The 15,430-nt window shown below is 45.4% G+C and overlaps 1 protein-coding gene across 2 annotated transcripts in view; it reads left to right on the plus strand.

The window, feature by feature from the left end:
- WIPF1 (WAS/WASL interacting protein family member 1) overlaps nt 1-15,430 on the plus strand; it is a 128,973-nt gene that overhangs the window by 17,970 nt on the left and 95,573 nt on the right. The gene's annotated exons all lie outside the window — the stretch shown is intronic.

Raw genomic sequence — 15,430 nt, forward strand, 5'->3', positions numbered from 1 at the left:
TTCAGTCGTTCAGTCGTGTTCGACTCTTTGCAACTCCATGGACTGCAGCACGCCAGGCTTCCCTGTCCATCACCAACTCCCTGAGCTTGCTCAGACTCATGTCCATCGAGTCAGTGATGCCATCCAACCATCTCATCCTCACTGGGGTGGGTTGCCATTCCCTTCTCCAGGGGATCTTCCTGACCCAAGGATAGAACCTGGGTCTCCTGCATTGCAGGCAGATTCTTTACCATCTGAGTCACCAGGGAAACCCAATAAAGACCATATTAGCTAATTAATATTTGCAATTAAACTAGTCATAATTCTAATTATCTTTGATGGTATAAAGAAAACATTTTTGTAGGGCACTGTAACACACTTGAGCATCACAACAGATAGGACAGTTAAGAAAGTCCCCCAAAAGTTGAAATTAAAGAGCAGAACTGCTGAGCCTCACCTGGGCTTTGGGTTCTCCACATGGCAAACCTTTAAGGTGCTATGGTTTGTCTGCCTGACTTGTACATCTGAGTGTCTCATAGGTGGACCCTGGGACGAGCCTGGAGGTGAGACGCCTCAGTGGTGAGGGGTGACTGGCCCTGGCTGAGCAGGGACCACAGGCAGGAGTGCATTCTGACTTCCCACTGCTGAGCATCTGAAACTGCTGAGTTTACCCACTCGGGTTGGGCAGTTCAGGAGGATGTGGTTGAGGCTTGAATCACCCAGGGTCCTGGGTGGTAGGTTTCTGGAGAGAGGAAGGTGCTTGCAGACCACTGTGTGTCAGGTCGTAAATAAAGTGTGTGTTTGAAGTTCCGGACTAGCTGGGCATTAAGACGGAGAAGCGGTCAGGGGCCGTGGAGACCCTAGCGTGGGTCCCACAGCAGAGTGAGCGGAGCTCCCTGGCGCTCTCTGAGCTGAACTTCCTGTTAGGGTCCAGTCCCTCGGGCTGGCCCTCTGTGCCCAGCGAGGCCTGGCGGGCTGGACCCCAACCTGCCATCCAGGGGCTAACTGAATTAGGTACAGGACCTTCTTCCACGCAGTTGTGGGGTGAAGGGTCGGGGAGTGGGGAGCAGGCAGGGAAGCAGGGGTGTGAGGAGAGGGGAGGGAAGGATGACAGGTGACCTGTTCCCTCCAAATGAGGTCCCCTCAGTTGAAGAGCTTGGACTAAGGAGATACCCCGGAAAGTAGTGGACAAATTCAACCTCAGGGTGATTGCTGTTCATGTTAGACATTTTTTCAAGTTTTCCATGGCCCAACCCCAGAGAGAATAGTGCGGGTTGCCTGGGAACTGGGATCCAGTCACAAAGAACGGCTTCCCCTTTGGCTTGGGAGCTTGAATGTGGGCTTGGGACCTTGGATGTGTGAAAGGCTTCGCAGGATGGCAGGTCCACCTTGCAAACTCTGTCTGGGTTTGATAATTTGCCTAGTTATTTACACCTGTGTGCTTAGTCTCTCAGTCGTATCCAACTCTTTGTGACTCTTTGGACTGTAGCCGGCCAGGCTACTCTGTCCGTGGGTTTTTTCCAGGCAAGGATAATGGAGTAGGTTGCCATTTCCTCCTCCAAGGGATCTTCCCGACCTAGGGATCAAACTCAAGTCTTCTGTGTTCTTCCTGACCCAGGGATCAGACCTGCATCTCCTGTGTCTCCTGCATTGCGGGCAAAGCCTTTATTTACTCCTATTTTTAATTTGGGGGTAAGATCAAATCTAAATGCACAAGAGCATTCAAAATACGGAAGGCGGGCCTGGAGCCCCAGGTTTTAACTCCAGCTCTGTCCCCGTCTATGTGGCCCTGGGCCACTCAGTGTCCTCATTGGTAAATTGGGGGGCTAAGAAGGGGGGGTGATGGAGATGCTCCCCTTGGTCTCCCTCAGCTCAGACACCCTGTGGCTGGCTGCAGCCCAGGGAACGTTTTCTGGCAGGAAAGAGAGGCTGCCCGGAGCTTCCTTCTCAGGCAGCCAATGAGTACATTCTTTCCTGTGCCCACATATGGAAGCAATTTCTAGATGATCCAAGGCACTTGTGCTGCTGAGCTCAACTGAAACAGAGGAGCGCGGCGGTGGAAAGTGGAAAAAGAAAAACGCCTGTATGAGTTCTCTTACGAACTTTCGCATCTGAAATCCGCAACCCACCCCCACCCCCCACCCCCCACCCCCGCCCCAACGCCCCCTCCCCGTGCCATTTGCCTTTCCGTGCTGTCTGGGGATGTGCCAGTGGCTTTGGGGCATTCCACAGATAAAATCCTGATAAAGATCGAGTGAGGGCTGAGCTCACTGCTTCTCCCCCGAGGCTGAAGGCCCCTGCCTTTTCCCCCTGGAAGCTGCTGGCTGGAGGCTGGGGAGGAGTGCAAATTCCAGAGTTTTGTTCCCACATTTATTGTAATCTTTCTCTTCGGTCTGTTAAAATGAGGACTATTAATGGCTGCTTTCAAGATTCTCTGTGAAGTTGAATTAGGAAACATTAGCCAAGTGCTTTGAAGGGGAAAATGTTTTATTAGTTCCTTCTCTGCCAAGCAACCCTTTACTGATGTTCCTCTTCTGAGCTCCTCGGGGGTTTTGGTAGTGATTGAGTGGTAGATCTTGTCACTTGTAAACTGGAGGCACGGAGCATTTACTCCTAACTTTTGGTTAGGAGCGGTTAGAAGTGCAACTTTTCCTAGAACATGACCTTACTGAGAAAACCTCATCTGTGGTCCCGGTCCCCATAAATGGTCCTAAGGTCCTTATTTCCTCCTTCTTTCTCGCCACCCTTAACGTCAGTTCTTGGGAAAGAAGGTTACTGAAAAGGACATGTTTATAGAGAAATGCTTTTTGTTCCCCTTTCCGTCTGTCTCTTAACTTCTCTACTGCCTAACCCCCCACCAACGTTAACATTTAAAAATTAATCTGTAAAGCATATTAATGCTATTAATGTTATTCGTCCTAGAAATGAAATCTGAGTAATTAAAGCTCTGTGAACGTTTACCAATGCTGGTTAAAACTGTTGCATCAACGTTCTCATAACTGTCTAAGGTTATCACTTACTAAATTTATCACTAAATTCCTAATTTTATCACTAAAATTATCACAGATAATTTTTTTGGAAAAAAACTCTCAAAATTGAGACAGTAGGCTGATGCATGCTGAAACTCCTATGGGGACCTCATTCTTTTTTGTTGCTCTTGCTGGGTCTCCAAGCACGGAGCCTTCTGGTCAGAGCAGCCCTCTTTTCCCCCTTCAGAGGGAGCATGTTTACGGCTCTGGTTTACTTCATCTGGGATTGTTGCCACGGAGGGCCAGAAATCAAGCATGACATGAAGAAAGAAACACTTCTGGGAACCTCACATGCCTGGCCGCCCTGTTTCAGGACACTCAGAAACTAGGGTTGTAATTCCACACATACATTTCCCGCCCTGTGGAGTTTCCTGCCTGTTTTGAAGCAGCTAAACTTTGCCTCTCTGTAGATCCATAATCAGGAATGTTTAAGCCCATCTCTGTAGGTGCTGGATTCTCTTCAGCACTATTCAGAAAACTTCAGCCGACCCACCTCCTGTCCACCAGGTGCTGAAAGTCTGAAACCACACTCCAGGAGAAGAGTTCTGAGTGCAGGCCTGTTCCTGCCACCCCCGTGTGCAGTGTTAACTCAGGACTGGGAAGGTGCCCTGTGCCAGCCGGGGTGATGCCACCTCCTGCTCTGCTGAGAAGATGAAGACCGTTCAGTTCACTTGTCCTTTCTCTCCAGGGACTCCTTCCCCACCTAGGGTGGCCTCTTATCTTTAATGCAGCTGCAGCCAAACCCACTCACACCCCAGGCTCCCAATGATCAATACAGTTGAACACCCCCCTCTCCAGGTCAGTCACCCCCAAACCTCCTCACTCCTCTGCAGCCTGTTTTTGCTTCATCTCATCACTCACCAAACATTTGTTCTCATTTGTACTCACTGTTGAAGCTTGCTGAACAATGTGTGTTCTAGAAGGGAGAAACAGCAAACAAGCAACTACTTAGATAGACTAGTGAATGCTTCAGAAATTAATACGTAGATTAATTAGTAGTGATAAGGGTTATGGAAGAGGCTGACAGGTTGATGGGATGGAATGGTAGGAACGCTCCCTGAGGTACAGCTGTTCGGGGAGCTTTATGAGAATTGAGATATGCATGACAAGGAGCCAGACTGAGTATCTGGGGAGAAGCATGCAAGGCTAAGTGCAAAGGCCCTGAGGTGAGGACGAGCTAGACAGGTCCCAGGGAAAGAAAGAGAGCTGTGAGGAGAGGGGGGAGGAGGAAGTCAGAAATGCAGGCCTAGCCAGGTACTCTAAAGGCTCAAATCTCATACGGTCTAGCCCAGGGAGTGATACCACGTGATGTGTGTTTCAGTAAAATCATTCTTGCCTCCATCCGTCTCCACCTGCCTCGGAGCTCCTGGCTTGACATCCTGACTCACCACACTTGTTGGGTAGGGTGCCCTCAGTTTTGCCCATTGCACTCTGGCCCTGCTCTACGCACTGCCCCCCACCCCCACCATGTCTGCGCCCAAGTTCAGGAAGTCCCAGCACCAACTGACCAGCTGTGCCTGGGGATTCAGAGGATGGGTGAGTCAGTCTGCCCTGAGCTGGACTGAGCACTGGGCAGAGAAGAGAGCGAGGTGCTCACTAGGCTGTGAGGCCCTGGACAGATTGCCACCCCTCCTGCCTTCAGTCTCCTGCTCTCCAGCCGTCAGCCTCAGTGGTCAGCAACACTGTCACAGTAACAGCATCTGTTAGGCACTTGCTTTGTGCCAGGCTTAACATGTATCACACTCACTCCTCTTAGATTGGCTCTCCCATTTTACAGTGGAGGCGACTGAGGCACGGAGAGGTTAAGTAACTTTTGCAGAGTCCCAGCTAGCACGTGTGGTTGAGCCCAGGCTCACAGTGGATGGTCTGATAGCCTTGTGCTCTTAAATCACTACATTCTGCTGCTGCATGCAGTGGGCATGGCTGTTCCTTCCCACCACCTGGCAGTCCTGAACGAGGTCCTCTTCCAGAGTGGTCAGCCCTGGGTGCAGCCCTCACCAGATGCTCCCTGCTGACACGCTCGACTTCAAGCAATGAGCAGACCTGTTGAGTTCACCAAGTTAGGGTGGCATCTCCAACATCAGCTAAGCTGGTGCTCACTCCTCTCCAGGATGTGACCTCCCTACAGTCCCTTCTGAGTCCATCTGTGAAAACCTCCTCTGGGCACATCCACCACCTGCCAAATAACAGGCAGTAATAATAGTAGGAGCAAGTGTTTATGAAACACTTCCTATGGACCTGGCTTTCTTTTTATTCTTATTTTACTGATGGAGAAACTAAAGCACAACTTGCTTGAGGTCACAGAGCTAGTAAATGGTAGAACCAGAATTTGGACCCAGGCAGGTTGGCTCTGGAGACCCTTTAGAGTATATACTTATTTATACTGAAGAATTCCCATCCCTGTGGTTTCCACATGGTGGTCCATACTCTATCCCTTGTAGCCACAGAATGGTTTGATTTTATTAACATAGGACAGACCTGTCAATATTTGAAGACAGTTATCACGTCTTTTTTGGTTCCAAACCACCACACCAAGCTCCCAAGGAGCAGTTCTACTCTGAATCCCCCTCTTCCTCCCAGAAAAGCACAAAGAGCGCTTTTTAATTCTCCATCCAAATCCAGATACTTGTGAGAGGCAAGGGAGTACAGTTAATAATTATGCCGGGACAACAGGCATACATGTGGACTGTCCTGGGCAAGCCAGGAAGTGGTTTACCCTACCCCCAGGCCACAGCAGAAATGCCGCCACTTGGCGTGTCTTCTGAGCAGTCTGTTCAAGTGGATTATGGAGAAGTTGAGATAACTTTACACAGATACACTATTGATGGGAAATCAGATTTCAGGAGCCTGCCATTAGTCAGACTTCTTGATGGAACAGTGTTGGGTATAAGGTCAAGTCCTGAGGTTGCTCCTGTGACCCTGGATGAGTCACCTCCCAGCCCAGGCTCACAGTTTTCTCATCTGTAAAATAGAGGTTGATAATCTGGAGGTCCCTTCTAGTTCTAAAACTCTGATCCCATGTCAAACTTCCCTACACAAGTAAAAGTGTAAGTTCTGTCTTTGAAGCCATGAACATAGAATGTGGAGGTTTTTAGCTCTTCTACCAGCTTGCTTTTGAACTGTGGTGTTGGAGAAGACTCTTGAGAGTCCCTTGGACTGCAAGGAGATCCAACCAGTCCATTCTGAAGGAGATCAGTCCTGGGATTTCTTTGGAAGGAATGATGCTAAAGCTGAAACTCCAGTACTTAGGCCACCTCATGCTAAGAGTTGACTCATTGGAAAAGACCCTGATGCTGGGAGGGATTGGGGGCAAGAGGAGAAGGGGACGACAGAAGATGAGATGGCTGGATGGCATCACTGACTCAATGGACGTGAGTTTGGGTGAACTCCGGGAGTTGGTGATGGACAGGGAGGCCTGGCGTGCTGCGATTCATGGGGTCGCAAAGAGTCAGACACGACTGAGTGACTGAACTGAACTGAAGGGTAGATTTTGAGAGTAAGATCGCCTTGTCTGCTTTGGGGCTGTCAGTGAAATTGTGGTGAGCACTGTTTTCTTTTCCTTCTAGACAGCCATGGATTTTTTGATAGAAACATAGGAGACAGAAAAGGACCTCCATAGAAAGTGCCTGTTGACTTACTGAGAACTTTCTTTATTAAAAAAAAAAAAAATTACATTGTATGTTTCCTAAAACCTGTGTCTCCGAAATAATTTCCAGGTGTTTTGACATAATTTATCCCATTAGATGCCCAAATGGCCGTGTAAGATAGGTGTCACCTTTGTTTTCTGGATATTGAAACAGAGGCTCAAGGATACAAAATGACTTGTCTGAGGGCACACAGCTGGTTAGTAGTAGTGGGGCTGCGACTCAGATGTACGTCCCCAGGATCCTTATCCCAGGAGCAGCGCACACAGTCTTTGTGCAGCACCAGGAGTTTTCAGTATGTTTGGGTTTTTTAGAAGAGAACTCATTTTTCTCCAGCAGAAGGGAAGCTTCTCTGGATAAAGTAGGGTGTATCTGTCTTGCGTGGTGCTCTGTGAGGGGACCCGTGGAGCCCCGAGCCCCCACAGAGCATGGTTTGAACAACCTGGCACTTTTCCCAGGTGCCCCACACTGGCCCTTTGCAAGGGTGTAGAATGCTTGTGGGATTCTGCACAACTTTGTTGTACATGAACTTGGTGCATTTAATAAGCTTCCCTGTGGTTCTAAGTCATTTGATTGGACATTTGTGGGACTTGTGTCAGCTGTGTGGACACAGTCTTTGTTAGGAGATTTGACTTCCTCCTTCCCCACCCCATCCACACACTCCCCTAACCCTCCAAGGCTCAGTTATGGCCCTCCCCACCTTGTTTTTCCACTTTGCTCTGCTGAATCCCAGCCCCACCTGTACCATTTACAGACTCACGTGTCCTTTCTGGATATGACTTGCCTGCCTTTGTCATTCATCCACCCACCAATAAACACGTATTAATTACCTAGTAAGTAAAATCACGTGAACAAGCCCAGCCTAGCAACTGGCACATAAGGAAAATGAGTTTCCATCCCTACTACCCCTTCTTTCTTTGTGTCTGAGATGACTGCCTTCCCCATGACAATATCCCAGGTCCCTTCCCTTGAGAAACCGTATTGCTCTTAAGGAAAGGAAAGTGAAGTGACTCAGTCGTGTCTGACTCTTTGCAACCCCATGGACTATAGCCTACCACGCTTCTCCGTCCATGGGATTTTCCAGGCCAGAGTACTGGAGTGGGTTGCCATTTCCTTCTCCAGAGGATCTTCCCAACCCAGGGATCGAACCTGGGTCTCCCGCACTGTAGGCAGACACTTTACGATCTGAGCCACCAGGGAAGTCTATTGCTCTTAAGCTAGCCTTTTCTCTTATCTTGAGGGTTAGGGTTGAAGGTAAAAATGAGTTGCTTGGCTCAGTTTCACTGCCTGCATATCCTGTCCTCTCTCCATAGTCAAAGCACAAGTCTATCTTCCACCAGAAGTTATTCCACAGAAGAGGGAAAGTTAGAGAATAAGCTTTCCATTCTCTGGGGTTGCTGGGTCGCAGGGAGCAGCCAAGTGGCATCTATTCACAGAGCCCCCTTATCTAGGGGAAAAAAAAAGAGAGTGGGAAATAGTTCCCATTTTTAAGTCTAGATTTTGCTCTCTCTCAGCAGTGTTTAAAAGGGGCTCATGCTCGGTTTCATCAACTGACAGAACATTTAATAAATGCTGAAAGTTTATGTTTATGCTTAAGGTTCTGTTTCTCCTGCTTAGTGTCTGCAGCTTTGCAATCACTGAGAACTGATCCTTCTCTTTCTAAACATGTGACATTTAGGCCACCAGATTTTTCTTAAACCTACTTCTTCATTCTCTAGCATGTAGGATTTATTAACTGGAGATAGTTTTGAAAGACATGATAACATTGCAAAACATACATCAATAATTTTACCTACAAGAGATCATTCAGAAACATCAAAGCATTAGTCCAGTATAAACTGTTACAAAATATTTTTGACATTCTGCTTTTTGATTTTTGTGAAAGACAGATACTTGGCTTAGATCCTATTTCTTACATAACAATCCTTTTTCTTTCTGAAAGAGCAGTAATTATTAGAAGCAGCAATCCAAAGTTCCACCAAACTGCTATAAATTTAGTACTCTTTCTCTTCTTTCTTTATAGCTACAGAGCTTTTGAAAATAATCTAGCCATATCCTGGGTTATATAACAGTGCCTCAGCTGTCTCCATGGGGCATCAGTATAGTGTGTATATCACATCAGTATAGTGAGTGTATGTGTGTATGTAATTGATTGGATGCCTGGGCTAAAGTTATAGGTAGCTGTTTTATTTCAAGTGGTCATTTTAGTTACGAGTCAAAATTGGCCATTTTGTTCTTTGGGTGATTTTTCACGCTGAGCTAAACTGTTGCTGAAGTTGGACTGATGTTCAGTCCAGCTAAGCTGGGAGCCCCCACAATGTTCTAGTCAGCCTTGAACACAGCAATCCCTATGCCCTCATCCATAGCTTCGGAGCTACACTACTGCGAAGTAAGAGAAAACGGAAGAGCAGGATGGGTTGGCCACATGCTAGTTTCCATTTGTGTCTTAAGGTTCACATCACATCCTTGGTTGGACTCCTTAGCTTTAATGTCAGACTTGGAATCCTTAAAAAAAAAAGTAGGAAATTTTTTCTTTGGAAAATGTCTTTAAAACCAAAGAAAATGACAGAATAAAATTGTGATATATTCTAAATAGAAGCTGGTGGTGTGAGTTCCTCTCTCTCTCTCTCTATATATATATATATATTGGATATGACAATATGACATATGGACAATATCTCCAATATGACAATATTGACTTGTCATTGCATCAAATTTATTCTGTGAAATAGTATTGTATTCCCTTTCATTTATACATTGAGCTTATTACAGTTATATCTTGGTATGTAACAAACCTCCCCAAAAGTTAGTGGCTTAAAATGTCAATCATTTCATTGCTTGCAATTCTGCAATCTGGCTGGGCTCAACTGGGCAGCTCTTCTGCTGTTCTTGCTTATGGTCAGACGGGGGCTGCATTCAGATGGCAGGTTAGCTGGGGCAGAACTGAGCTGGGCTTTTCTTCTCCAGGAAATATCAGGACCTCTTACTTTCCAAGTGGCCTCTTCATGTGGTCTTTCCACGGTCTCTTCAGCAGGATTGCTGGAAATTTTCCATAGTAGTTAGGAGCACAAAAGCAGAAGCTTCCAGGCCTTCTTAAGTCTCAGACCATGACTAGTAGGTTCTGCACTTTCTTTTTTTTTAAAAAAGCAAGTCACAAGTACAGCCCAGTTCCAAGAGAGGGGACTATACAAGGTGTGAATACCAGGAGCCAAGCTTCATTGGAGGCCACCATTCACTGGAGTTATACACCCCAGGCCAGAGACAAGAGAAAACATGTTTCCTCTGTGGACTGGAGAAGTTCTGTGTGGCTGGAGAGTGGAGTGTAGAGAGTAGAGCTGCCTGGGTGTGTTTATGGGGGTGAGGAGGAGTCACACCTAGGGTTTGTGAAACAAAAGGCCCATGAACTAAGCAGGAGCCTCATCATATATTGAAAGCCTGGTAAGCCATATTAGGGTTAGACTTGGCTTCAGTTGTGATAGGAAGACAACTGTAAGCAGATCTGCCTTTCAGAGAGATCATAGCTACATCATGCTGAGAATGGAAGGACCTGGGCCTAGAGACCTCAAGAAACTGTTCTGGGGCCAGGCAGGGGAGAGTGGTGGATGGCTCAGGGGATGACTCCAGGGATACTGAAAAGGAGAATCTACAAGTCTGGGCAATTGGTTCACTGGTTATGGGAGTGAATGAAAGGGCAGAGGTGAGGGTTACCTTCAGGTTTTTGGTTTGGGCGGCCAGCCGTCTGCTTCAGCAGGGAGCCCTGGAAGAGGGACAGGGCTGGATCCCATTGGGGTGGGCTGGAAGGACCAAGCAGAGCCAACTGGAATGTATCAAGTGTGATTACTTTGGGGTTTAGTCCACTGCGAACGTTTTTCAGACTCATACATTGTGAGAACCTTGGGTGCTTCTTCCTTCCTCCCCACCTCTCACCCACCTGGTTGATTTCTGCTTCTCTCTGTCCTCCTGTGGGGAAGAGAAGAATGACCAGATCTGAGGCAGGAGTGTCCAAGGATGTCACCTTCTTGAACCTTTCATTCTTAGGGTAATGGGTTGTAAACACTGGTGATGGGGAGTTAGAGGATTTGTAGTTGGTGACTTGCTGGGAACAACACAAATCAGGAGTTGGGAAGTGCAAACGCAAGGGGATTTGGGATGAAACTGGAAAAGGAGAAGAGAAAAAAAAGCTCTCCAGTTAAGGCAAGGAAAATTAGTCATTTGTGGAGGAAATACAGAACAGAATAGAAAAAGCAAAGAGAAAGAGATGGCTCCACAGCTGTGACCTCTGTTATAGAAGACTCGAGAATCTTGTTTTTTCATGAGTCCTTTTCACATCTAAACTTTAGAAAAGCCACATAAACCTTTTTCCTGAAAGCCTCAGTGGGTCTTCAGGTAAACATTCTTGTTATATAAAAAGAGAAATGAGTAGTTAATACATAAAGGTAACCTCTAGTCCTTTTGTGGAAGAAAAGGAATTTAAGAAAAGGACCAGCATACAAACCATTAGAGTCAGTTTTTTAAAAAAAATGTTGTCTACTCTCAAACGATCTGACAGAGAAATATCTGTAGCCTGAGAGGATGGGAAGAGAGCATGTACTTGTGATCAATTTTTAATAAACATAAATGGTGTAATAAATTATGCATGGGGGAGTGGTATAAAGCATTAAACAATGAAGGATAAATAATTTAAATGATTAAAAACTGCCTCTGTCATTTGTTTGATGTATGAGAACTCTCTGAATTTTCTCTTCAAGGAAATAGAGGAGGATTTTTTTTTTTTAAAGGGGATTTTTCAAAACAGATTTTTTTTTAAAGGGAAAATCAAGTGATGATCTTCCAGGAAATGGTGTTGAGCACAGAAATGCGGATTTCCTTGATCCCGTATCTTGGGCTCATTTGATAAATACGTCAGTTGTGCCTTGCTAGTGGATTGTATTCTATCAGGCTGATCAATGGTGGAGGCACTGTCCATTTTCTAGAAGCTTGAGACTCCAGATCTCTTTCCAGGTGTCCAGAGAGATGTGTTCTGGGTGCTGGAGTACAGTGACTTTTACACAGTCTTACAGGATTCTGAGTGGAAGGGACTATCTCTGCATGTTCAGTGCCTCAGGTAAACTTCCATTTCCATTCCCAAATTAGTGTAACTGGATGGATTCTAATCAAAGAAGTGCTGACCAAGTGTTTACACATCCCCCCTTCTTATGTACCACTCATCTATGGTTTAGGGGAGCCACATTCACCAAAAGCACAATTGCACTCATCTCACACGCTAGTAAAGCAATGCTCAAAATTCTCCAAGCCAGGCTTCAGCAATACGTGAACCGTGAACTTCCTGATGTTCAAGCTGGTTTTAGAAAAGGCAGGGGAACCAGAGATCAAATTGCCAACATCCACTGGACCATGAAAAAAGCAAGAGAGTTCCAGAAAAACATCTATTTCTGCTTTATTGACTATACCAAAGCCTGTGACTGTGTGGATCACAATAAACTGTGGAAAATTCTGAAAGAGATGGGAATACCAGACCACCTGACCTGCCTCTTGAGAAATCTGTATGCAGGTCAGGAAGCAACATGGACATGGAAAAACAGACTGGTTCCAAATAGGAAAAGGAGTACATCAAGGCTGTATACTGTCACCCTGCTTATTTAACTTCTATGCAGAGTACATCATGAGAAACGCTGGGCTGGAAGCAGCACAAGCTGGAATCAGGATTGCCGGGAGAAATATCAATACCCTCAGATATGCATATGACACCACCCTTATGGCAGAAAGTGAAGAGAAACTAAAAAGCCTCTTGATGAAAGTGAAAGTGGAGAGTGAAAAAGTTGGCTGAAAGTTCAACATTCAGAAAACGAAGATCATGGCATCTGGTCCCATCACTTCATGGGAAATAGATGAGGAAACAGTGGAAACAATGTCAGACTTTATTTTTCTGGGCTCCAAAATCACTGCAGATGGTGATTGCGGCCATGAAATTAAAAGACGCTTACGCCTTGGAAGGAAAGTTATGACCAACCTAGATAGCATATTGAAAAGCAGAGACATTACTTTGCCAACAAAGGTCCGTCTAGTCAAGGCTATGGTTTTTCCTGTCGTCATGTATGGATGTGAGAGTTGGACTGTGAAGAAGGCTGAGTGCCGAAGAATTGATGCTTTTGAACTGTGGTGTTGGAGAAGACTCTTGAGAGTCCCTTGGACTGCAAGGAGATCCAACCAGTCCATTCTGAACCTGGGATTTCTTTGGAAGGAATGATGGTAAAGCTGAAACTCCAGTACTTTGACCACCTCATGCGAAGAGTTGACTCATTGGAAAAGACTCTGATGCTGGGAGGGATTGGGGGCAAGAAGAGAAGGGGACGACAGAGGATGAGATGGCTGGATGGCATCACTGACTCGATGGACGTGAGTCTGAGTGAACTCCGGGAGTTGGTGATGGACAGGGAGGCGTGGCGTGCTGCGATTCATGGGGTCGCAAAGAGTTGGATATGACTGAGCGACTGAACTGAACTGAACTGAACTGAGTGGCTGAGAGCAGAGTATTAGGATCAAACCCTATCTGGGTGTGAACCCCTCTCTACTACTCACAAGCTGTTTCACCTTTGTCAGGTTAATTAACCTCCCTGAAGCTTAATTTCTCTATTTGTAAAATGGGTTCAGTAATACCCCCAAAGGACTGTGGCACATTAAATGAGACACAAATGTCAGTAGCTTAGCTCAGTGTCTGCAACATGCTAAATGCTCAATACGTGTTTATTATTAACTAGTGAATTATGTACTTTCTGTTTTCTAGTCCCAGAGGAGTGTGAAATAGACCAATAGAACTAGGACAAAAACTGTGAACTTAACAACTATCTGCACCTAATCTGAATTAAAGGTCATAAGTTGTGATCTAAGAGCCATTTATGAAAAGTGCGGTATTTTCTAAAAAATTGAACTCAGATATCTTAAGGACACACGTGCTCCAGTTAACCCCAGTCTGCAGTATTACCATTGGCTTTTACTTCTCTACCTGCTCTGATAGAAACTTAGATTTGCCACCTCAAGCTGAAAAGTTAGTTCTATAAAGTTAAATTGGTTTTAACTTACTTTCCATAAGTGTTCTAATATAACTTGGGGCATCTGATTGCTATAAAGCCTTTATGGAAATAGGGGGAAATGTTTTTGACCCAACTGAATAATTTTTATGAAATTAAAGGCAAAACAAGCCAACAAATCTGCCTGTTGTTATTCATTATTGTTATTCCAATAATACTTTGTTGCTATTCCAAATTAATATTTACCTAACACCAGTGAGAAATAGATTTAAGGGACTAGATCTGATAGATAGAGTGCCTGATAAACTATGGATGGAGTTTCGTGACATTGTACAGGAGACAGGGATCAAGACCATCCCCATGGAAAAGAAATGCAAAAAAGCAAAATGGCTGTCTGAGGAGGCCTTACAAATAGCTGTGAAAAGAAGAGAAGTGAAAAGCAAAGGAGAAAAGGAAAGGTATAAGCATATGAATGCAGAGTTCCAAAGAATAGCAAGAAGAGATAAGAAAGCCTTCTTCAGCGATCAATGCAAAGAAATAGAGGAAAACAACAGAATGGGAAAGACTAGAGGTCTCTTCAAGAAAATTAGAGATACCAAGGGAACATTTCATGCAAAGATGGGCTCGATAAAGGACAGAAATGGTATGGACCTAACAGAAGCAGAAGATATTAAGAAGAGGTGGCAAGAATACACAGAAGAACTGTACAAAAAAGATCTTCATGACCCAGATAATCACGATGGTGTGATCACTCACCTAGAGCCAGACATCCTGGAATGTGAAGTCAAGTGGGCGTCACTACGAACAAAGCTAGTGGAGGTGATGGAATTCGAGTTGAGCTATTTCAAATCCTAAAAGATGATGCTGTGAAAGTGCTACACTCAATATGCCAGCAAATTTGGAAAACCCAGCAGTGGCCACAGGACTGGAAAAGGTCAGTTTTCATCCCAATCCCAAAGAAAGGAAATGCCAAAGAATGCTCAAACTACCGCACAATTGCACTCATCTCACACGCTAGTAAAATAATGCTCAAAATTCTCCAAGCCAGGCTTCAGCAATACGTGAACCGTGAACTTCCTGATGTTCAAGCTGGTTTTAGAAAAGGCAGAGGAACCAGAGATCAAATTGCCAACATCTGCTGGATCATGGAAAAAGCAAGAGAGTTCCAGAAAAACATCTATTTCTGCTTTATTGACTATACCAAAGCCTCTGACTGTGTGGATCACAATAAACTGTGGAAAATTCTGAAAGAGATGGGAATACCAGACCACCTGACCTGCCTCTTGAGAAATTTGTATGCAGGTCAGGGAGCAACAGTTAGAACTGGACATGGAACAACAGACTGGTTCCAAATAGGAAAAGGAGTACGTCAAGGCTGTATATTGTCACCCTGCTTATTTAACTTCTATGCAGAGTACATCATGAGAAACGCTGGGCTGGAAGCAGCACAAGCTGGAATCAGGATTGCCGGGAGAAATATCAATACCCTCAGATATGCATATGACACCACCCTTATGGCAGAAAGTGAAGAGAAACTAAAAAGCCTCTTGATGAAAGTGAAAGTGGAGAGTGAAAAAGTTGGCTGAAAGTTCAACATTCAGAAAACGAAGATCATGGCATCTGGTCCCATCACTTCATGGCAAATAGATGGGGCAACAGTGGAAATAGCGTCAGACTTTATTTTTCTGGGCTCCAAAATCACTGCAGATGGTGACTGCAGCCATGAAATTAAAAGACGCTTACGCCTTGG

The sequence above is a fragment of the Bos taurus genome, chromosome 2 (assembly GCF_002263795.3).
Source record: "Bos taurus isolate L1 Dominette 01449 registration number 42190680 breed Hereford chromosome 2, ARS-UCD2.0, whole genome shotgun sequence".
Lineage (NCBI taxonomy): Eukaryota > Metazoa > Chordata > Mammalia > Artiodactyla > Bovidae > Bos > Bos taurus.